Consider the following 25,000-nt stretch of genomic DNA (forward strand, 5'->3'; position numbering starts at 1 on the left):
ATATTGCAATAACACCTGCTGAATACATTCCAACTCTAACTATAAACAGGAAAGATGATTGAAATATGGTGAAATTGGGGGAGTTCAAGGTACCTTAAATTACATTCCACTCTTGCCTTCTCATGAATCCAAGCACGAATTCCTGTACTTTGAGAGAGCCAAGGTGTCTTTATGCTATACTAATTTTAGTTACTTGATTTAGCAGCATAATTGCTTGTCTAGGTAACTATAGTGGACAATATTTGGCACAGAATTCCATTTAAAACTGAGTTTTGGCCATCTTGAAAGCTTTTCTATAATTGACGCTCATGTATCAAACGAGTTCCCTTAGCAGCTGTAAGCTGACCCCTCTTACTTAACAGCCCGATACGGTTTCTAACTTTAGATTTAGAGCCGTGACTCCCAACATGGCATTTCTAAGAAGTTAGCAGTGAGGACAGAAAAGTCACCATGGGATATAGCCATGTTTACCTATCCCTGGCTTCCATTTATAGATAGCTTTGCTCTTGGGTATGAGTGGGGGTGGGGTGGGGTGGGATTATTACTGTTAGATTGCATTAATCAATTCAAATTATGTTACTTTATCCCTTGAAAACAGTTCCTGGCAAGACATAAAACCTGGGTTCTAATCCAGTCTCCAGCACTTAAACACATGATCCTGAGCAAATTACTTCCCTCCTTTTGAATCTTTTCCTTCAATTACATAATAATGGGGCAATATTACTTATGTAGTAATAGGTTTTTTGTGAGGATGAAATGAGATCATATATGAGGAAATGTTTTGAAGAACTTTAAGGAGATATATATTCACTGATATGGATCTGGGTAGAAAACCTGAGTTATGCCAGACTCATATCATTCATGCTATGGTAAGCTATTATTATCTCTATAGGTAATGTGTTATTGTGAATACAGAACCAGCTTTGAAGTCCTGGGTTCAAATCCTGTCCCTGATACCTTAAAAGCCATAACCATGGTTAAGTAATTTTACCTCTCAGGGCCCCAGACAATTCTTTAAGAATCAAAGTCACAGGGGGCAGCTAGATGGCGCAGTGGTAAAGCACCAGCCCTGGATTCAGGAGTACCTGAGTTCAAATCCGGCCTCAGACACTTGACACTTACTAGCTGTGTGACCCTGGGCAAGTCACTTAACCCTCACTGCCCTGCAAAAAAAAAAAAAAAAAAAAAGAATCAAAGTCACAGACCACCTGATGTTCTCCATCAGTGAAGGGAATTTCTACACCAGAAAGTCCTGATAGGAATGAACTCATTGGTATAGAATGCCACACTCCCTTAACCTCCTCTCAAAAGTGTAGAATACTGAGAGTCACAAGACATAGACATCATAAAGGGAACTGCATGAAAAAAGGTTTTTCACAAAACCTTGTTTCTAAATCAGAGTTTTACCCTCACTTCCAGAGAATATAAACAGCAACATCTGACTGATATTTATGTGGGGTGTACCCAAAATCTTAGTGTGGTCTTTAACTACTGGATTAAGAATTAGCTTAAAACTACACTAAGACCGGAGGGGGCGGGGGGGGGGGGCCGGGAGGGGGGGAGTTTCTATAAATGCTTTAACATTTCCAAAGTAGTTTGCATTATCTCACTTGAGTCTCACAAGAAACCTAAGAAATGACCACAGACACTACTATTACCCCCATTTTACAGATGAAATGGATATTTAGAGAAGTCAGGTGACCTCCCTAAATCTCTCCTGGGTCCAGTTTCATGCTCCCTCTACTACACTCTACTATCCATATTATGGAAATTAACAGCTTTTTTAGTAGATATATTTTCACATGTTTCAAGAGATTTTTAAAACTGTCCAGGTATATGATATAACTGCAAGGTCAGGTAGGTTACAGTTGAATACAGTTATGCAAAAAAAAAAATCTACATTTTTTTAAATGAGTAAAATCTAGGGTTAGGGAGGAGATTTTTGAATTGAATGCTTACTAAATTCTGGGACTGTAAGGTAACTTTCTGGAAACAAACTTAGTTGGAACAACCTTTACTTTTCCAGGGATATTTTATGTCTCGGATGAAGACCGGAGTGGTGGTGGAAGGATCTGGTAATCACTGAAGAAACACACTCTACCTTTTCCACTAAGAATCTGAAAATATATCTCCAAAGAATGTGTTTTGTATCATTATCCTCACTGAAAATAACAAAATATTATCCATTTTATCCAAAGTTTTGCAGCCAGCCTTCAATAAAATGGCTAATTTACATTTCTTTTGTTTTTCACTTTGCCTTCTCTCTCTATTCTCTCCTTTCATGTTACTTCCTTTGTATCATTTGATGTATCCTTATACAGTTTTTTAGGGATTTCCTTCAAGTAAAAATTTTCTTATAACTTCTTTGATTTTTTTTTAGCTTCCTTTCCCTAAAATAATCCTCTTCTCATCTTTCCACTCTCTCAATCCATGATCAAACTCCCTTCTCAGTGGCTGACTCTTTGATTCCATTCTGTCACGTCTCTGTATTTTAATCAAGTCTTTCCCCTGCCCCCTCTTTTCTCCACCCCTTTTCTGTGGCTCAGCATATCCTCCCCCCAACCAATGCAGAATTTGGGATTGTAAATGATGACACCATCCACCCCCATTCCTTCTGGGTGACAGACGCCCAAAGACTAAATGTCAGCTTGGAAGAGAGGAGAGCTGAACACAAAAACAAAAGAACAGGGTAGGGTTGAGGGTAAGGCATTCTGATTATAGCCTTGATTATTTAGCAGGATTGTGTATGTGGGTATGTATTTATGCACATGCACATACAGATATAAATACATACACACACATATGTACACAAATACACACATATGTATATGTGTATTCCAAGAATCTCATTAGAGTATATTTAGTTTACATTTCTCATTTACTTGCATTTGTGAAAGGGTATCCCCATAGAAAATCCAAAATGGATAATTTTTTTAAAAGCCCCAAAATAAAACATCTCTTACAGCATTCCATTAACCAAAACCTTCTCTTAAACAGAATGTTCACACATCTATGGAAGGATTGTAATTGATATGTGTAATGATGAACTGGAGGTACTGAAAATTCCTAACTTTCCTCCAGAGTAACCAAAGAATAATTTATGAAGAAGATAGTTTAATCAAGATAATAAGTGTTTCATTTTATTGAAACCCACAGAAAAGTGGTAATCTTTGTTTACCAGGCTATGTGAAGATCTAAAATATCCCTTTTCCAGCATGGGCTGAAAAACACAGTCTACTATATACAGCTCTCCAATTCATTATGGTAATGCAAAAGTACAGAGAAGTAGTCTGCCCTAGGATAATGAAGAACTGACTATATAATCACAAAAGAGCAGGACAACAATCTGAGCATTTGGTTCCAGTAAAGACAACAGGCATGACAATGGAGAAATGGCCCTCTCAGTTCATGCCTAGATTATCAGAAAAGCCTTGTGAACTGACCTTCTGCCATTCCTTCCATTCCATTATGTCTTTGACTTCCTAACTTAAGAATCCCTTATATCAATTTTCTACTCCCAGGTTCAAAATCTTCAATGGGCCCTGTCTCCCATGACATGGAATCCAAACACTTCCATCCTGCTTCAAAAGGCCTTAATCATCTAATCTTAGTATATGTTTGAGCACTCCCCAAAACATGTCTTCCATTCTAGCCAAGCTAGGCACCTCATCATCCCATGAACATGTGATGTTTCTTCCCATATTACAGATTTTTCCCAACTAGTCAGATTGCTTCTTCTTAGATTCCTTCATGAAGATCATGCCCACTCACATTGCGTGTCCCACAGGCCTGTGCTTTGGTCCTTTTCTCTTTTTCCTTTATACTATTTCACTTGAGGGTCCCATCAGTTTCCACAGTTTTAATGACCATCTCTTTGCGGATGATTCTCAGATCTATTTAGTCATCCCCATCCTCTCATATCTCCAACTGCTTAGTAAATATCTCAAACTACATGTTCCAAAGACATCTTAAATTCAACACATCCAGCATGGAAATCATTATCTTTCCCTCAAAATCCTCCCCTTTGACCTTCCCTTTTACTGTTGAGGGTACCACCATCTGTCCAGTCACATAGACACAACCTAGGCCTTTCTCACTTTCCATATCTAATGTAATGATAAGTCCTGTCAATTTTACCTTCATCTCATCTCTCCCATATGCCTCCCCCCTTTCTCTTCCTACACTGTCATCGCCCTGGGGTACAGGCCCTCATCATTTTACAATTAGGTTATTGCAATAGCCTATTGGTTGGCCTCCCTGCCTCAAGCCCATGACCACTCTAACCCATTTTCCACTCAACTTTCAAATTAATCTACCTAAGGCATAGATCTGACCACATCAGTGCCTCCTTATCTCCTCCAGGATCAAATATAAAATCCTCTGTTTGCCATTCAAAGTCCTTTATAACCTGGTCCCCTCCTACTTTTATTCATGGGTTGGGTGACACTGGCCTCCCTGCTATTTCTCTCATCTCCAGACTCCAGGCATTTTCACTGACTGTTCCCCATGCCTGGAATTCTCCCCATCCTCATCTCTGGCTTCTGGTTTCCTTCAGGTTGAAGATAAAATCCAACCTTCTACAGGAAACTTTTCCTGATTTCCCTTAATGCTAGTCCCTTCCTTTGATTACTTCCAATTTACCCCATACATAATTGATTTATACAAAATTGTTTTCATGTTCTCCACCCCCCCCCCCAACAGACTGTGAGCTCCTTGGGAGCAGGGACTGCCTCTCTCCTTTCTTTGTATCAAAAGCATTTCTCACAGTACTTAGCACTTGGTATGTGCTTAATAAATGATTACTGACTGACTAGTTATAAATGAAGAGACTGAGAAGCTCAGAGAGCTTAAGTGACTTGTCAAGGGTCACACAGCAAAGGTAGGATTTGAATTCAGGTCTTCCTGACTCCAAGTCCAGCACTCTATCCATTACACCATTTATTTGTTTAGGAAATTCCAGAATACCAGGCAGACTCACAGACTCTTCAATTATCATTGAACTAAAAGTGAAAAGAGAATGGCATTCTCTGCTTGGTTGGCTAATTACTTCTTGACTTCTAGTTTGAAGATGCAAGAATTAACTCACTGAATGGGAACACTTATAGCTTGATTGGTATCACACACTTCTTTTACCTCAGGTCTGTGGTGGTTACTAACTAACCAGTTCTACGGATGCAATACCTGATCACAATTTGAAAGGGTTTTTTGTGGGGGGTTTTGTTGTTAGTTTGTTTTGAGAATTGGAAAACTTCCCTTGAATGAATTGGTATACCCTAAGAACTTGCAAAACTACGTCTGGGGATCTCTAGGCTTACTCCTTTCCTGGAATATGCTACCTGCAAAAAATGCATACAAAAAATTTGCCTTCAAACATTTACATGGGTAAGGAATAGGAAGTGGGCCTGTGAGTTCACTGGCAGGGGGAACATTGAAGTGCAGAAACTTTCTTGACCAGTACAGTTCAGCACCTTTTCTGCAACCTCCCAGAGATGCCTAGGGCACTGAGAAGTTATGTGAGTTACCCAGGGTCATGTAGCCAACATGGCTCAGAAGTCAAAACTGAACTCAAGTTTTCCTGACTTCAAGACAAGTTCTTTAAGCACAAAGTTTTGCTGTCTTTCTTACATAAATTGAGATGAAAGGGGGCAGCTAGGTGGCACAGTGGATAAAGCACCAGCTCTGGATTTAGGAAGGCTTGAGTTCAAATCCAGCCTCAGGCACTTGACACTTACTAGCTGTGTGACCCTGGGCAAGTCACTTAACCCTTATTGCCCTGCCCCCCAAAATTGAAATGAAAGCCATATATCTGTGTAGCTATAATAAGTGTATATTACAGATACAAAATACATATGTATAACTACACATCAATATTATACATTCATTGTGTATTCATATACCTATGTATGATATGGATACATATATTTACCTATACATGCACACACATGTGTATATATACATAAACATGTTCTCTCTGTATATATACATATGTGCATATATGTATATATGTGTGTGTATACACACATATACATAAATGGTGAATAGGTGAATCTCTGTAGCAGTCTTAAAAAATTTAGTTTTATGTTTGGTGGAAGTGCAATGGGGTAGAGTGGGGTGGTATACAGGGAAATGACTAAAAACAAAACCCTAATGCTTTTGCAAAGAAAAAACAAGTTAGGTTCTAATCAGAATGGGGATGAGAAGACCTAACAATTCAATCCTAAAATTCAATCAATCAATTCTGCCACAGCTCTTACAAAGGGTGTGTTAATCTATTCCCCTGTGTCTCCACTCACCCTTCTTGTAATTTTCCAAACCAAAATATTCCTCCCTGGCAGACACTCTCTTATATGCAAGCTCCCATTAGAACGCAACTTTACTAGGTGGCAGGGGTTGTCTCTGCTTTTATTTTGATTTCCCCAACACAATGCTAGGCACATAGTAATCCTTTAATAAATTATTTTCATTCTTTCAATGAGCATTTATTAAACATTTATTACATGTCAGACACTGTGCTAAACCCTGTAAATACAAAGAAAAAGCAAATAATCCCTGTCCTCAAGAATTTACATTCTAATAGGGAGATTAAAAGAACATATAAAGGTATACATACAAGATACAAAGCAGATATAAAGTGACCTGAGAGAAGAAGGTTCTAGCGCTGAGGTAATCAGAAAATGTCTCCTAAAGAAGGTGAAGCTTGAATTGAATCCACAAAGAAATCAGGATTTCTAAGAAGCTTAGTCTTGTCCGACTCTTTGTAATCCCAACGGGGGTTTTCTTGGCAAAAATCCTTGGGTCGTTTGCCATTTTCTTCTCCACCTCATTTTACAGATGAGGAAACTGAGGCAAACAGGGTTAAGTGACTTGCCCATGGTCACAGAGCTAGTGTCAGAGGATGGATTCAAACTCACGAAGATGAGTCTTCCTGAGTCCAGACCCAGCAGCTCTATCCATTGGGCCACCTAATGCCTCAGAGAATGTATATGGAATAGCAAATAGACAACTAAGATTGGAGCGAGGGGTGATGAGAGCATGGAGCACAATAAGCTGTGAGAAAACTGAAAAGATATGAAAGGCCCAGGTTGTAAAGACCTTTAAATGCCAAAAAGAGGAGTTTGTAGAAGATGCTGGATTTAATGAGAAGTCCCTGGTTTTTATTGGGTAGGGGAATAGTTATACCTACGCTTTACAAAAATCATTTTGGTGGCTGTGTGGAGTATAGACTGGAGTAAATAAGACTTGCTTGAGGCAGGGAGACCAATTAGGAAGCTACTGAAATAGTCCAAGTGAGAAGTGATAAAGCTCTGCACACCAGAGTTGTGTCCATGTGAGTGGAGAGGAGGGACAGATGAGAGAGATGTTGTAGAGATTAAAAACAACAAGAGGCAGCAACCGAATAGATCCATGGGAGTGGGGGGAGTGAGAGTGAGAAGTGTGACGTGATACTGAAATTGTAAATTTTGGTGGTTGGGAGCATGGTGGTGCCTTTAAAAGATAGTGGTGCCTCTGTTTCTTTGTTTGTAAAATGAGAAATTTGAACTAGTTTCCCTCCAAGATACCTTCTAGCTTTAACATTCTGATATTCTGTAAAGGAATATGAATTTTTAAAAAACTTTCTTAGCTAAAGCCTCTATCTCTATCTAGCTTCAATACCAAAAGATATACCAATCAGCATTCATTAAGTCAATAAATATTTATAAAGCACCTGTGGGTCTCTCACAATCCTGGACATTGTAGGAGGATAAGAATACTAAAATAGGGCTTCTTTTCTCAAAGTTTACAATCTAGTTGAGAAGGAGAACTTTACTTACATAAGTAGATAAAGGAATTTTAATACATAAATACACTTAGGCAGCCAGGTAGAGCAGTGAATAGAATACTGGACTTGGAGTTCGGAAGACCTGAGTTCAAATATGTGCTCAGACACTTGCTAGCTTTGTGACCCTAGGCAAATCACTTAAGCTCTGTATGCCTCAGTTTCCTCGGGGATAAAATAATAGCATTTACTTTCCAGGACTGTTGTGAATATTAAATGAGATAATATTTGTAAAACTGCTCTATCAGGGGCAGCTAGGTGGCGCAGTGGATAAAGCACTGGCCCTGGATTCAGGAGTACCTGAGTTCAAATCCAGCCTCAGACAATTGACACTTACTAGCTGTGTGACCCTGGGCAAGTCATTTAACCCCCATTGCCCCGCAAAAAAAAAAAACAAACAAAAACAAAAACAAAAAACTGCTCTATCATCATCACCACCATCATACCAATTATCCTTTTTTTATAGCAGTGAAAAAATAGAGTAAACCAATAGCCCCCTGTCTCTCAACCAGCAAGGGAGAGCTATTGTTTTATTCTCGTTTCTCCAGGGCCTTGTTTTATTCTTTAAGAAGAAATTAAACTAACTTAGCAGGGAGCCATGGTAGTTTATATGTTAGGAATATACAGTGTCATTTTTTAAGGATTTGTGGTACCCAGAATAATCTTTGCTTAGACTTAAGGCAGGATATCTCACTGAAGAGGAGGATGGATGCATCCCTAGCATATGAGGTCAGGAGTAGAGTGTCCAGGGGCTCAAGCTGTTTCCTCATACCTTGAAAAAGAATAACATAGGCAGTTTCTGAATTATGAGCATGAATGGGTATGCATGTGTATGGGTGGGGGGGGCAGTGGTTCTTTATCCAGCAACTTTTGCTGTTACAAAGTGTTGCCCTTTGTTCACAAATTTAGAATTCCTGAGGAATGAATGACTGGAATTTCCTCTACTCTAATATTTTTTTGGAAGGTGACAGGGCCGTGGATCTATAATCAGAAGGGACTTCAGAGATAATCTACTCCTGCCACTTCATGTTCTAAATAAAGAAACTGAGGCCCAGAGAATTTAAATAAGGTCACACAGCTAACAAGTCCCAAAAGAAGGTTATGAATCCAATCCTCTGACCCAATCCGCATCAAGAATGTTTTCCACAGGTGGAAAATATTTATAATTTAGTTTTTCAAAAAAGAAAAAAGGATGCTTTCCAAAACACCAAACTCTATTGTTCAAGCTTGGAGATACCTTTATCTCATGCAGATACAGAGATGTGAGGAGGTATCATACCTCTTTAATGCAGATGTAGAGAGGCAGCAATATCCCACTCCACCCTCGTTCCCCCACTGCCAGTCCTAAGCATCAACTCTAGTAGCTACAAAGATGAGTTCTTGGAATAGCTGATATTAGTATTTATAAAATCACATGAGCTGAAAGGGACCTTAAGATCAGCTAGTTCCAGGTTCTTAACTTGGGGTCCATTAACTTTTTAAAAAATATTTTAATAACTGCATTTTGATATCAACAGACTTCATTTTCATTCTCCACATTTTATTTAATTCATCTACTATTCTAAGAAGGAGTCTATAGTTTTCCCAATCTACCAAATGAGTCTGACACCCCAACAGGTCAAGAGCTCCTGAGATGATACAATCCCTTTATTTTATAAATGGCGAAAGTGAGGTCTGGAGAGGTACAATGGAGAAAGTTTTCAGAGCTTCTGACTGAACCCAATGTTCTTTCCATAAAATTGAGTTGTTCCCTGAGTCAGAACTCAGAATATATTTTTCCAAATAAATAAATAATAGACCTGTGATTTCATCTATAGTCCAGGAGCTCCCTTTACCAGTTCTGCCCCTGGTTTAGTTGCTGAGTCTCAGGGATTTACCTAATAGTGGTCAGAGGTTTAAAATGACTTGCAGGGGCATAAAGTGGAAGAGTCCGGCCTAGCTCTCTATCCACTACACCATCCTACTATTATTTCCTCAAAGAAACAATGTCAACATGGTAGTTTAAATGAAATTATTAACACTATAGTTCAGTCACATTATGTTTTAGATAACCTTTCATGGGTTCGTCTGAGAACCTCACCAATACTTATTGCACTATTTTTAAAGGAAAATGAGGTCTATCTTCTAATAACCCCTTTAAAAATGAACTTCTAGAACATGACCCACTGGTAACACAGGGAATGCTCTGGTTACCCCTTTGGCCCTAAAAAATCTAACTTCATCATCCTTTTGGAGGCCTGTGTCTTGTTTAAACACAGCTCACTAACCCAGAAGCAGAATCTAAGATGCTGAGCAAGTGAGTGAGAAATAAGGCAGAGATTAAGAAAATTTACTATGATTAAAGTGTGATGTAAGAATTCTCTGTCCCATTTTCCAATGTGGTAAATGATGACTACAGTATGAGAAAGAGCTGGATTTGGACAGGTAAAGAACCTGAATTCAAATCCTGGGCGACCATCAATAAGTCACTTGGTATCTCTGGGCTCCAGTTTCTAAATCTGTAAAATGGTAAGCATTTGACCAGATGATATTTAAGGTCCTTTCCAATTCTAAATCTATGATCTTCAGGAAAATCTTCAAGTGAGGTAGATCCTGGAAGAGCTAAGAATGTATATAAAAGGCAGGGACATGGGCATACTGGGTAGGAAGGTCTCACAAGTACTGTCATCCCCTCCCAATGCCCTCCATCTTTCCCTCTCCCCCAAATCATGGAAAAAGGGAAGAACTCCCTCAGACTTCTGACAGCTCCTACTCATTCTCCCTTCCTGGAACTTAGGACATTTCTCTACAGGGTGGGAATTTTAACCACATCTCCCTCCTCTCCCCCACCTCCCATTTTCTGGGTAGGGTGGGAGGCTTTGAAGATATGGACAATGACACATTGCCTAAGCTTCCTGAACTGTCATAGCCTCAAATCAGCTGAATCTTGTAACTAGTGCATAGTAGGTGATAACTCCTCCATGCATTGGACTGCAACCACCATTATGGTTGTTCTATTATTTCTGGCCATGTTCAGTGCTAATGTGCCACTACCAATTAAATCAAGCTAGCACAGCACAGCTGGATTCCTGTTGGGTTTGCCAAAGCCAGTTACCATGGACAGAAAGGAATAATTTCCCAACTCTCAGAGAATCAAGCCTGTTAATATCTTCTGGATTTCCTTGGTTCGCTTACGTTCCAGCCTACATTTAATTTCTCTGAGTGTAATAGAGTCCACAGCAAAGCAGATTCCTAAACACTGGCTAAGAACTTCCAAAGCAAGGGCTACGAGGGTTCTGATTGAACTTCAGGAGATAGTGGAGATAGAATGAACTAGTGTGTCCATGGGGTCACAAAGAGTCAGACAGGACTGAACAAGTGAACAAGGGGAGTGGCCCTGGGTTTCATGAAATAATAAGAAGAATATTTTAAATGAGATCCAGAAAATCAAAAGTTTTTCCCTCTTACCCCCACAACTGGTTACTGGATTGATATGCAATCTATCTCCATCTTTGGCTGTAACAGCATCATGATGTGATAGCAAGAGCTCTTGACTTTGAACAGGGAGAGATGGGTTCTAATCCCTGCTCTCTCAGTGATTTACTATGTGACTTTGGTGAAATTAATTCACACTCTGCTTCTCACCTTACCCTTTGGTAAGATGAGAAGTTGGGGCAAAATCATCTTAAGGTACATTTTTAACTTTGACATTTTATGATTCTACAATTTGTACTTTAGTTATTACTGAAGATGGATCTCTCATACCTGTCATGGCAAGGGAGGTGAATGTAAGAATGATAAATAATCTGCTCCCCTTTCCAACTAAATGGAAGTTCTTTTTGGTTGAAGAAGCAATATAGTACAGTGGAAAGATCACTATATATGAAGTCAGAATGACTAACGCAGGTTCTGCTACATGCCACCTATGACTCTGAACAAATTATTTAATCTCTCTGAGCCTCAATTGCCCATTTCTAAATGAAAGGGTTGGACCAAATAACTTTTACAATCTCTTCCTTTTAATCTATGATCTTCTGATGGGAGGAAAAAGATTTGAGGGTATGCCTCTGCTTGCTCATACATTTGTTTAAAACGTGCCTTCTGATTCAACTAAACGTCATGACAGGGAGCTAACACTGGCAATCCCCAGTCATCTCCAGTTGGAAACCTTGTAAACTCATTCCTCAAAGGAATTTCCCTCAAGATATTAAAACATGAATTGGGACCACAGAGCACACCAAAACTGCACAGGATTCTAAGCCACTTATGAAAATGTCTGCATAGAAACCAGTGATACCTTAGCTAAAATGTAAAATAAACAAGAGAATTAATCCCTAGGCATAAGTTTACATTTAGAAATGGAAAAAATACAGTTTTCTTTTCCTTGACCCAGGTTGTATGTATACACACACACACACACACACACACACACACACCCTTGAACCTTGAAGTGCTCTCATTTAGGGGCTATTTGCAGAGATAAAACCTGCATGAATTTTGCTCTTTCTGCCATTCTCCCATTTGTATTTTACTGCAAGAAAAGTGGCACAGCACCCTTTCTACATAGGCATCACATTTTAGGATAATTAATCAACCAAATGAGACTAGTGACTTTTGTGCAAAAATTATATTCTGAAGCTTTTTTTTGCATTCTCCTTGGTTCTTATTTAAAAGATGATGCTTATTTTATAGGTTGTCTTCCATGCCCTGATCAGTTTCATTGCCATTGTAGAATGGGACTAGGAAAGCTATTTACTAAACTAATAGGAGTTTGGAGCTGAGTTTTGAGCTTACATACACACACACACACACACACACACACACACACACACACTCTCTCTCTCTCTCTCTCTCTCTCTCATTAAAGCAATCAGGATAAACAGGACATAATATACTTCCTGGACTTGATTCGGTCTTCAGACAACAGAAACACAGCATTACAGAATCTCAGAATTGGAAAGGACCTCAGAGGTGATCCTTGTCCAACCTGTATTAGACCAAGAATCCTGTCTACGTCTCTGACAAGTGAACATGTAACCTTCACTTAAAAAAATTCCCAGGATGAACACACTAACACTTCTTCAAGCAACCCAATTCAGCTTCAGGCACTTCAAGTTCTTTGGAGGTTTTCCCCTTATATTGAAGGCAGATCTTATTTGCACAACATACAGACTGACTTCTAATTAATGAGAAGGCCAGTTATGACACAACATTCAAAAGGTAGGACAAAGCAAAAATACATCAGCTTCCACTTCTCAGTAAACTGTTCCTATGACCCATCCCTCACATTTGTTATGCATTCATAAAACTGGGAAATAGCAAGACTGGCCCAGTACACTCCAAATCTTCTAAGGAGTTGGCACGACCATTTAAAGTGACACATTGTAAGCCTCCATTGTGTCTGAAGCACTTCTGATTGATTTATAGGGAGGGCTGAGTAGGAGGTAAGTGTTCTTAATTAGCCCTGTACACAAAGTGCACGGTTTTTGTTCCATGCCAATGCTGAATACACAATTACAAAATAATATTCAACAAGGTGCAGAAATAACGACCTAAAATTCACAATTATGGGCAGACAGATCTCTCCAACCCTCCCTTTCTCCTAAATGCTTGCAAATCTATCCTGTTTATCACTAGATCTTTAGGAACTAATCTTTTCCCACATGCTGCTCCTAGAGACTTGAACTAAACAAGCAAACATTACATGAAATATTTACTGTTTGTTCATACTTCCTGCAACAATACTAAATAGAGTTCAATATGGAACTTGATGGATTTCAGTTTACCCATTTATTCCAGGGTTGCAACTCAACTTCACTTCTGTAGAGACCTGTTCTAAGAGACAAATGATCCTTTTAGAACCAAAATAGAACAAAAGACCTAAAAGAAACCCAAAGATTTTAAATTAGGATTGAAAACCCAGGGAGTAGAAGGGGCTTCTTTAACAGCCTGCAACTTGCCAATAATGCCCAACTTTTAAGATAGTTCATCCTCGTATGCTGTATTAGTCCCATTGGGACATAACATTTTCAAGTACCTCTTATCATTCTGGCAAGTGTTGTGTTCATCTGCTTACCTTACTAACCAGACTTCATTGTTATTTTTATAATTACTTAGAGTATTTTTTTAGGTGATCTAACGCCAGGATTTGGCATAAATACCCATGTATTACACTCTGATTTAATGGGGTTGGGGAAAGGAAAGTGAATTTAGGTCTCTCTTCCCTGCAATAAAAGCAAGAAGGCAAGTTCACAAGGATAAGCAGCCAAGCTCATAGATAATGGAGATGAAACTGCTTTTGACCTACACCGAATTTAAGTTATCAATGGACTTCTATTAGCTTCTTTCTTTTTTTTCCTCTCCTTAACATGCAGTATCAGATCCATCTAAAACACCCATAGTCATTCCACATAATTGGGGCTAGAGTCCTCTATGTAATACGGCAGTGATAGAAAACAAATAAGCCCCATGTAGAAATTTAGAGCCTCCCTTGAGTAACTTTCAAGTAGAACATAGTGGATATCATGCCAAGGATAAGGTGCTGGACTTGGAGCTGAAAAGTCTTGGGTTTGAATTCCATCTCTGACACTAATCCGTCATAAGATGAATGGAAAAACATTCCATTTCTTTCAGCGCCTCAGTTTCCTCATCTCAGAATACCTGTAGTATCTACCTCACTTGGTTGTTGTGAGCTGCCGATATTATCATGAATTTATAAAATTAGATGTAGAAATAACCTTAAAGACCATTTAGTTCACATTCTTTGCCCTTCCCCTACCCCCTTTTATTTTATGGATGAATAAGCTGACCTTTGAAGATTTGAAGTGATGTGCCCATGGTTACCTACACAGTGTCAGAGGTAAGATTTAAACTCAGATCTTCTTCATTTTAGGTCCAGAATTGGATCCACTGTACCCTCTGTCTCTTGATAAAGTATAAAGAGTTAGGAATAAATATTATTATTAATTATTCCTCTAGAACAGGGCGTTCTGTTGTATTCTCTTGCAGTGTAAGAAACAGTGGGAACTGTCTATTCTTGCTGTGATATTATTACTTGGGGGACCTTTGTGTTGAACCTCCTGGTACCCTGTGGTCAGCAGACTCCTGTGTCTATGAAGATCGATAACTTGTAGTGTGGTGTCTTTCAGGACACCCTGGTTCACCCCCCTATACCAAAAGCCTAGTTGTTAAGCTCTGCAAGGGTTCTTACAGAAAAATAAAAGAACCACTTTTATACCCTTTTCACTTAGGAAAATAAAGGATTAGGTTTAAAACAATCACCCCATTATGAATGACACCCATCAGGCAACAGACCCCCCAACTTTATATGTTTCTTATAAGATATAGTAAAATATCAGTTTAGCAAAACAACAGATGAAGACATATTTTTCAGATGGTGAGGGATAAATCTACACACACACACACACACACACCTTTTCTAAAAGGTTTGGCACAAGTAGGCACAGTAATTTTATATAACATACCACTGACTCTGAAATTTAGTTTATGGTAAGAAGCATGAGATTAGAGGTCTGGGCCAAACACTCCTCTTTTTCCCCTATTCCCTCTCAAATCTCCCACATACAAAACAAATCAAATCTCTCCTTTTAGTTTAGGCTTAAGATAGCTTTGCAGAATTCATTACTTCATGTTCCAAGTCACATTTAAACTGTAAAGTATGTTCGTGGTAGTGACACCATTTTCCTACATTTTTCTAACACACTGTTCTTATGAGCGAGATATTTGATTTTTTTGGGGTGGGAAATATGACTCTTTACATAATGCCAATCAATAATTTTCCAAATAAAGGAATGTTTATTTGGGTCAAGCACCAGAGATGTGCAAATCCTAAGTGGTAATGGCATAATAATGCCTTCCCAAAATAAGGTAATATGTGTTCTGCTGGTTTCCCTATTTTCTGTTTGAAAATAGATTGTTTAATAACTCATCAAAGCTATATGTAAACCAAGGAAACAATAGAGCAGATGTTGACTGCTGCCTTGTGCCTCATAGACATAATTAAAGACAATGAGACACTCACGAACTCAAATAATAGAGGACAAATAAATAAAAAGGGTACAATATAAACATAAACCTCATTTGTTGGACACCTGCCTCATTCATCTATTATGGTATATCACTGATCTTTTCATAAAAAAACATTAAATTTGTATTTACTTATGTACATGCTATCTTTATCCTTTAATAAAAGAGACCAGGAAAATAAGTCATTTCAGAGGAATATTTGTTTTAATTTCATTACTGCTGTTTATCACCCTATACAGTTTCAAAGACTATCCTAATATTAAATATAGTGTTATATGTCCTGTTAACAGAAGCCTTTCTACTCTGTGATGAATGTAAGTTTCATCACAAAAAAGAATATGGAAATTACTGAATAGGCATGTTTCTTTCCTATAAAATTTGATGCATGTTTTCTCTTCATGCTTACAACATAGCTTGAAAAAAATCACTACAGCTTTTCAAACAAAATATCATCATAATGGAAGAAGACCTGGGATGCAATTCACATTACATAAATACATAAATTTTATTGTAGATTCTTGCTATGTTCCCTGTTATAATTTAATTCCCATTTCTAATAGAATGGGAGCAAAATTAAATAAAATTCAAACCAAACATGCCATAGGAACAGTGGAAATCCAAATATCCCATCTATGTGTCTGTGTGAAGTTCACTAAAAAAGGAACTCAGAGATATTCCAAACAAATCATTTGGGAAAGAAAAGGGGTGTATACCCTAGGGCAAATACAAACATACATACAGATACATGCATGTATATAGACCTATATCTAGAGATTATAGACATATACATATATGCACGTATGTATGAATGTATCAGATTAAAAACAAAGGCAAAGTTGTACTAGGTTAGTGTCATAGATATGTCTGTCTATATACCTATCTGTATATAGATTATATGTAAATATTGATGTCTACATCTATATGTATAGGATTAAAACAAAGGTAGTTATTCTAGGTTACAGTGTCTGTATATCTACCTATGTAAGTATATCATCTATATGTAGATATAGATACATATGTATGTATATATGTATGTATGATATTAAAAACAAAAGCAAAATTATGCTGGATTACAGTGGTCTGGAAGGGATAAAGTTTTTCTAAATTAAAAAAGCTGAATTTAGAAAATTTAAAGTCTCACCTGTTCCTAAGACAAAGTCGATCATCTGTCTTTAAATAAGTAAAACATAACAAAATAACATCAAAAAAATTTTTTTAAACAACCCTTTAAGCATTGTTTTCTTTTACTGTGTACACTTGTATATAGCAGTGTCATCATACTGAGACTTTAGATAAAGGAAGCTGCTTATTTTGCTTACTGTAAACTCGAGTTTCCTGTTTCATTTGATAATATATAGTAAGGAAGACAGAATTTAATACGATCTGCATCTCTTTATGCTAATAAAATGGTGTCAGCCCATTTCCACAGACAACACCATAAAGCATAAATACCAAATGGGAAACAAATGAATGCATAATGTTACGGTGAAGCTAACCAATCAACCCTAAAACAGCTGAGAGAGATCTCATCCAGGACTTCATTCATTCTTTATAGAAAAGCAATGAAAATATTCCTAGGTGAATCAGATTTAAAAAAAAATACTCTGAAGCTCAGAAAGGTTGTAAAGCACTAAATTCTTGTGATTTATGAAGCAACATTTGCTGTATTGAGCAAAAACAGCTTGGCATGCCGGGACCCTGCTCCCTGAAATTCCTTTATTAACACGACCAGGACCTGCTGGTGAACAAAAGCAGTGATGCGGCGTGTATAAATCATTAATACCGTGCCGGGCAATGGCTGCATTTCCTGTGTTCATTGGAAAGCCCTTCTGCACAACAGGGATTTTGGGATTGGAATTGGCTGCTAGGAAATGTACTCCATCATTCTCTGTTTGACGCTTCCCAATAGTCTTGTACTTTCCCTTTTCCCTTGCTCCCCCAACTCCTACAATTTCAAAGTAGACTGCAATGCATTATTTTTTTTAATTTAAAAAAAAGTCAAATAAGCATTATCTAGGAAGAGATGATAGGACTACTTTTCAGTTATCATTTGTTCATGGACTTAGCATTAAAAAACAATAACAACAACTATGAAACAACTATGTGATTATTGATTACACTGAACTACTTTATCCTAACAGAGAAGAGTCTACTTTAAATTGAGAAGATCTGGGATACAGGTTTCTATGGGACCAAATGGATACCTAGGAGGGAGGAGGGAACATTCATGCCCAAGGAGGACTAAGCACTTCTGCTACTGACTCTTTTCTTTTGATTCTCTCAAGACCTACACTGTACTAGTATCTTTTAAAAGAAGCACAAAAAGCTGAAAGAAACAAGGAAGTAATTCTGAATATGGGGAATATAGTGAGGGCAGGAGAAGGTCCTTGAAGCACATCCTGCAAGATGGTCTATAAGAGGAGATTCTGTAGGTGAACAATGAAGGAAAGAAAATAATGGATTTCTTCCTCCTGATTTTATAGCTCATGACAAAACTAAAACAAAAAACATTACCCATTTTTAAAATGATGATTTTTTATGAGAGAACCTGTCATAGAGTTTAAATGGGGAAAAAAGAATAGGTTTCCAAGAGTTCATTTTCAGTAGATGCCTTTGCTTTCAAGAAATGTGAGGATGCAGGGAAGATAAAGAGTAATGTTGAAATGGCAGTCCCACACCACCTGCTTTACACCAGGAGAAACTGGACAAATGTTAAAGCAACCAGCAAACAATCACTCTCATAGGTAGGAAGCCCGGAGGCTGACTCTACCCACTCCAGGTTTAAGCAAGAATGTTCTCTGAGTGGCAAACCCTCCATACCTGGGTACTAGTGAAGAAACACAAGAACTCAGTTCAGCAAAAAAGAAAGGAGGGTCAGGTAGGAACCTCAGAAACATTCCTGTATGCCAATGTACATGAAGTAGCCACCCAGTATAATAAAGATTATACGAATAAGTCTGCAACACACGCCAAAGTCCCTCTGCATTACAGAATAATGACATTCTGAACAGAAATAAATGAAGCCCCTGCAGTGCTATTCTGTCAGCTTTTGAAAGTAAATAACTTTGCTTCTGAAAAGAGAGAGAATTTTTTCCCTCCTCCTGTCATAGACCATTAATTGAGCTACGTAGCCATACTCCATCCTAAAGACAGGACAAACAGTCGAGAGGGAGAGAAGAAAGACCCAGGTAAGCTAGGAGGGACCAGAATGGAAAAGTTCTGACTTTATTTTGCCAGCAGTGTATCATAAATACACCTGTCCACCTGGGGGGTCATGGGGAATGGCCCATTTGATTCCGGAGAAGTTCTGTGAACCAAGTTCTGGGAACATCTATCTCCTCACAGGGTTCACCTAAAGTAATTTTTCAGCCAAATTTCCCAGGCCATTTGTCATTGATGGAGTCCAACTCACACAGCATGAACTTCACAATTCAGTTGCCCTGTTTCAAAACATCTATTCTTACTGCCCGATTTCAATCTTGAAAATTCATCTTGAAAAGGCCCAAGTTCTCCATTATCATATAGGCTAAACAAGAGCCCGGAGAAATGAAGGCCAGGAAAGAACTCCTTCTTGGAAAAAGCTAAATAATGACAACCCCCATAATGGTGCTCATGCAGAGATAGGAAGTAGGCTTACTCCCAGAGAGAAAGAGATATGGCAAGACAAAGGGCTGGATGGCTGTGGTTTTGGATAAGAAAAATGTAGTCAGAAGCTGAACAATGGTCAAAAATCAAACCCTCTCCTCTCCACCAACACAAAAATAAACAAAACCCCCCACACATGCACAAAGCAGCCTTATTAAGATGAAGCCATTTGTGTTCCCATTCATCATCACTGGAACAGTTTTGGTGCTTCAATCCTAACTAGTGTGCACTCTGGTTCCATATCTGCAAAAAATCATTACCTCACGGGGAGCCCAAACTAACCCTCCGTGTGCTTTTAGCTCCTACTACAGCTCCTAATTTTGATTCTGCATGTGTTTAACACAACAAAAAGAGCAGGATCAAAACAGAGTGAGCTCTCTCCTCAGCTGGAGCCTGCTACAGTGCAAAAGACCAAAGGCCCCAGCTACAAGTACTCGGCACACTATAGACATTAAATATGCTATTTTCCCTAATTAAATTCACTGGGCTGCTGCACTGACGGGGGAGGAGGGGAAGTGCCAGGGAAAAGAAGTCAATGCCTCTGCACTCGGCTAGTCAGAGGGAAATGACGGATTCAGGCAAAGAAATGGCACGAGTTGCTCACGAGAGCCCATGGACTCGACGCATCAGCTGCCACCTGATAAATCAATCACCTGTGCACCTTTGAGCCACAGTGGAGCTGGCAGGTTGGACTGCTTCTCAAGAAAGCCTCTTTGGGCACCCAAGCCTGAGGGTCCAGGGGCCTGCCTGAACCAGGCTAGGGTGCCACTTCTCATCTCATTTTTGGGTAGCGAATTTGGTATAAGGCTTATCAAATGGAGCTCACTTTCTTGGCTTTGGCCATGGGAAATTCGGTTTAACCCAGTTAGGTTTTCTCTTCCCTCAATATCTCTTGTACTCCACTATGTAAAATAAGTCCTTCCGATCTTAGCCTTAAGACAAAGGTGTCACCTGCCACCAGGTAAAAGACTAAATACTCAGCACTTAGTGATTCAGTGCTCTCGAAAATGCCACATGAATATCTATTCTATCTCTCTGTCTTCTTCTGACTCTCTCCCCCCATCTGCTTCTTTCTGTGTCCCCCTCCTTCACTCTGTCTTGTCTGTCTGCCTCTGTCTCCTTTCTCTGTGTATCTGTTTGTCTGTCTCTCCCTGTTTCTGTCTCCGTCTCTCTCCCCCTCCCTTCATGTCTCCATTTCCCCGTTTCTCTGTCTGTCTGTCTGTCTGTCTCTCTCTCTCCAACTCTCTGTGCTTTTCTTCATGCATCATGCATTTTGCCACTTTTAATTATCTAAGAAACTCTGAAAGCAGGAGTACTGTTCAAAGAAAGAGTCAAGTGTCATTAAAGTCCTGTGTTCTCCTCCCCAAAACTCCTATGAATCTCCTCTCCAAATGTTCTTTGTTTCACAGTTTTAGGCAGCTAGAAGTCTTCGTAACTGTTCATTTCTCAAGCTTTTGAGTAATTAGTAAGGAGTCACGGGGCCCAGTCAATGTACTTCTCATACCTTTGTGGAAAGGAACTGACCTTTTTCACCATGGCCCCAACTCAAGTTGGCTAGATGAAACACATCCTCAGAAAATGACAAGCACCTCCACGCAATCTGAGCAGAACAGTCCTCTCCAACAGATGTGCTGCTTTCCTTACATCTAAGGTATGTGCTAGAAAGAAACTTTATTGATGAATCAAACTTACTTTATTTTTCTTAATTGAATTAAATGGCACACTAGGACATCTCTTCATGTACATTAAAAGGTCTCTCCAGATGGGACAATTACGCCCACACTTTGTCAGATTTGTTTCATTCAAATGATGACATTTCCTGAGAGTGCCACATTGCCCCCTTAGGCACAAATGCATCAACCTTGTTTACAATGGTGCAATTTCTTTCTCTTCCAGAACACTATTATTTGCCTGACAAACTACACTGTTTTTTACCCAACCAATACGAATAAACAAGCATTATGTTTCCTCTTGGGGCAGGAAGGCTGGTTAAATGAATCAGAAAACCCTAAAAAGATTGTCTACCCTCAGTCCATCAGCTACTGGACAATTATTCAAGGCCCAGCTGTAAGAAAAACAGATGGCAAGTGAGCATCAGTAATGTGAACTTCCTTTGCTCATGCAAGCATAAGCAGGCTTGTATGTTCTCACATGAAAATTACCATGAAATAGACGAGAGAACTAAATTTTGCAGAGCTCAGGTTGGTAAGCTAACAGATGCTTAGAATTTTCATGAACCCAAATTCAGATGAAATAATTTTATAGCAGGGGTAGTTAGCAACACATATAATGGGAACGAAATGATTTTCTATCTGCTGAAGTAAACCACAGGCCCCATTCCTGGATCAGAAACACTTCCAAAAGCAAGACCAGTGTTTATACAACAACATAAAATAACTCCTTTCCTAAATCAGGAAATGTAAAAATAAGAGGTTTCTCAAGTGGTCAAGACTTTAAGAAAAAGGGGACTCCTTTTTAGGACAGTGATACGGGTTCTTTATCAATCAGCAATCAGTGCCTAGAAATGGACTCATCTGAGCCGTTTTAATTCTTTAAACAATTTAGACATGAAGATAATCTGTCCTAATTCTTTTCTGCGTTATTGACACTATTGACCACCCCAATCCACAGCCCAATCTAATAAATCAACATTGAATTAAGGCATGAAGAAAGAACGTGATCAAAAAAAAAAAAAAAGATAAATCATCAGATTGAGTAGCACGGGGTAAGTAACTTGAATGAGAATTGAACTTTTCTCCACGGCCATAATGGTTATGGCCTATCTGATGTTTCCTAAATTTATAACTCTGGCTTGTGTTGTGCATGGGGCTATTTTCCCCTGCTTTATCTTGAGTATGAAAGCCAGTAGCTCAGATCACTATCTATGCTGTGAACTACTTTCTAATTAAAGACAGAGAAGGTTGATATGGAGGTTTCAATCCAATTGCTTTCGATCTGAGGATGTCCACTATGAGCAATGACTTCATTTAAGAGAAATTACCCTTTGTACAAACCACTTCACTATTTAAAACAAACCACATGTATCATCATTAAATGGAAAAAAAATTACCAATCTTAAGATATTGACAGTGGCATGGCCCATTTTAAAGGTATTCTTCGTCTTAAAAAACAACAGCAATGACATCAAAACATGTGGAATTTAAGTATCTGGCTTTTCTTATTTCATCTGATAAAAAGGTATAGCAGTTGATAAATGGAGAAGGTTTTAAAACAAAACTGGGAGTAGGCAAGGGGGGCTTACTAACAGGGCAAAGTCAATCAACATATTAGAATTATTTTCTCAAGTTAAAATACAGTATGAAAATCCAACTCTGAGGGAAAACCCATCATATAGTTAGAGTGAAGACAACAAAAAGTCTGTCCTGCCACCTAGCCAACCCTCTGTAGCATATCCCTTACAAAAAAAAAAAAAAGAGAGAATTTTTGGTACTTAGTTAAGAAAGGTGGTACCCATAGACAACTAGTTTATTTCCTCTTATGAGGAAAAAAAAAGAAAAAGATTCAGTTTATACCTTAGTTCATATCAAGACTGAAAATTTGTGATCTATATTAAAATTACCTATACAAGCTGTTTGCAGAAATTATTTAATAATAATAATAATATCCCTCTGGCTATATTGATAAGATTCATAGTTCAAATGACTTCTTCATATCACATGGATGAATTTTCTTACAGCACTATGAGTGTCTTTTGTGGTTTACCTGGTAAAATAACCATCCTCAGAACACACCTGATAGATGACACTATGGAGCCAAGACCAATCCATCAAATACTGAATGTCAAATGGGAAGAGTGACCTAAACATTGGCTTGCTCTAGAGAACAGAATAATTCCCAAGAATCCATCCCATCTCTTTTTTTTCTCCCCTTCTCTGAATAAAATAAACAGTAATAATGCTTACTTTTTGTACTTTTGAATAATAATCTTATCAGAAACAATGCTTAGTTGTGAATAGGATTATAAAATATTTTGTAGTTCTAAAATACTGCTTGTTGAATCTAGGAAATGTGGGAAAGATGTGAGGGAGGGGAAGGAATTGTTAATACTCTAAGAATAAGGGGGAAAATAAGTTACAAGAGAAGAAATCAATTAGCCATTTCTCACTTTGCCTAAATGATTTATATATTTCAGGCAGAAGGGTTTACACCCCCTGGTTGGTTTGTTTTAACTTGAATTAATTGCCTGACTTCTCCCCATCACTTTGTATAGACACAAATTGAGTCTGCTTATTCCTCTATTGGATGGATTTGTTTTTCGAAATAAGTCCTGGAAAATAGAGAAGGAGAGATGATTTGGCTGCTGAAATGGAAAGGAGTGATATATATTAGAGGAAAAGGGGGAAGGATGGCCACAGAGGGACAGATAATAACTGCCCAAGAAATAGTACCCAACTTTGCTAGCAGGGAAACTATATCAATGAAGAATCTACTGAGTAATGTCCATTGAACCTGGTTTTGTTGTTGGTGGTGGTGGTGGTGGTGGTGGTGGTGGTGTTTTGGTTTGGTTTAGGTTTTTTTGCAATAGTAGTTTTGGGCAAAGGAAATGTAAAATCCAACTCACATTTTAGTTATATATTTCATTTGATCATATTTTAAAGAGAAAATTGTTTTAAAATGTTCATTCTTTTTGTGTCCAACAAGGTATGCTTTTTAAAATAATTTTTTTACAGTTCACCTGTTTGAACAACTTACCAAGTGATAAAGAAATGGAGTCATTCTAATAAGATTGGATTAGTGTATCTTTTAATGCTTTTAAAAATTAAGCAACTATTTGAATTTCTAAAATAAGTTCAATATTAGTAGAATGCCACAAAATGCATGACAAAACTGATAACCACAAGTAACCAGAGTCTGAAAATACCTCCCAAAATATTTATTCTTTAGGAAGGTGGATGGATAGAGCTAATGAAAAATCCTGACTCTTGGATATGATGCTTGAAATTAATGGCTACTTATTCTATACCACAAGCTTCAGATCTGTTAGTGAGACAAGAGGCAAAACTACCATCATTACTATAACCCTCTATCCTTGATAGCACACTATAGGTCTCTTCACCCAAAGAGTTAAAAACATGGTATACCACCAAGGACAAAAAAGGAACTCTAAAGCACATTTTAAGTATAACTCCTCATCTTGTTCTCAAAATAAAAAGTGGCAACTGATTTAATCACTTCAAAACATTTGTCCTGACAACCACTATTTCCTTAAATCCAAAAGAACCTATGCCAAGGCGTGTTTGCATAAGAATACTGCAATAGATCACACAAGATTACTATAACCTTTACACCTCATCTTTATGTAATCATTTCTACCACTTTCTTGCATAGTGAAAATGACCTCTCACCTTATGTCACTCTTTCCTTTGGCATGCTGTGCCCAAACCAACAAACTGAAATTTGACAACTTAGAGGAACAAATACCAAAAATGGGGAGTAAAGGAGTAGGGAGGTGGGGAAGGAAAGGATCCAGAATGCTGAATTATTATCTTGTTC

The 25,000-nt window shown here is 38.3% G+C and overlaps 1 protein-coding gene across 28 annotated transcripts in view; it reads right to left on the reverse strand.

Moving 5' to 3' along the window:
• The window catches only part of RBFOX1 (RNA binding fox-1 homolog 1), a 2,803,489-nt gene that overhangs the window by 389,813 nt on the left and 2,388,676 nt on the right, over positions 1-25,000 (reverse strand). The gene's annotated exons all lie outside the window — the stretch shown is intronic.

Source organism: Dromiciops gliroides, chromosome 1, assembly GCF_019393635.1.
Source record: "Dromiciops gliroides isolate mDroGli1 chromosome 1, mDroGli1.pri, whole genome shotgun sequence".
Classification (NCBI taxonomy): domain Eukaryota; kingdom Metazoa; phylum Chordata; class Mammalia; order Microbiotheria; family Microbiotheriidae; genus Dromiciops; species Dromiciops gliroides.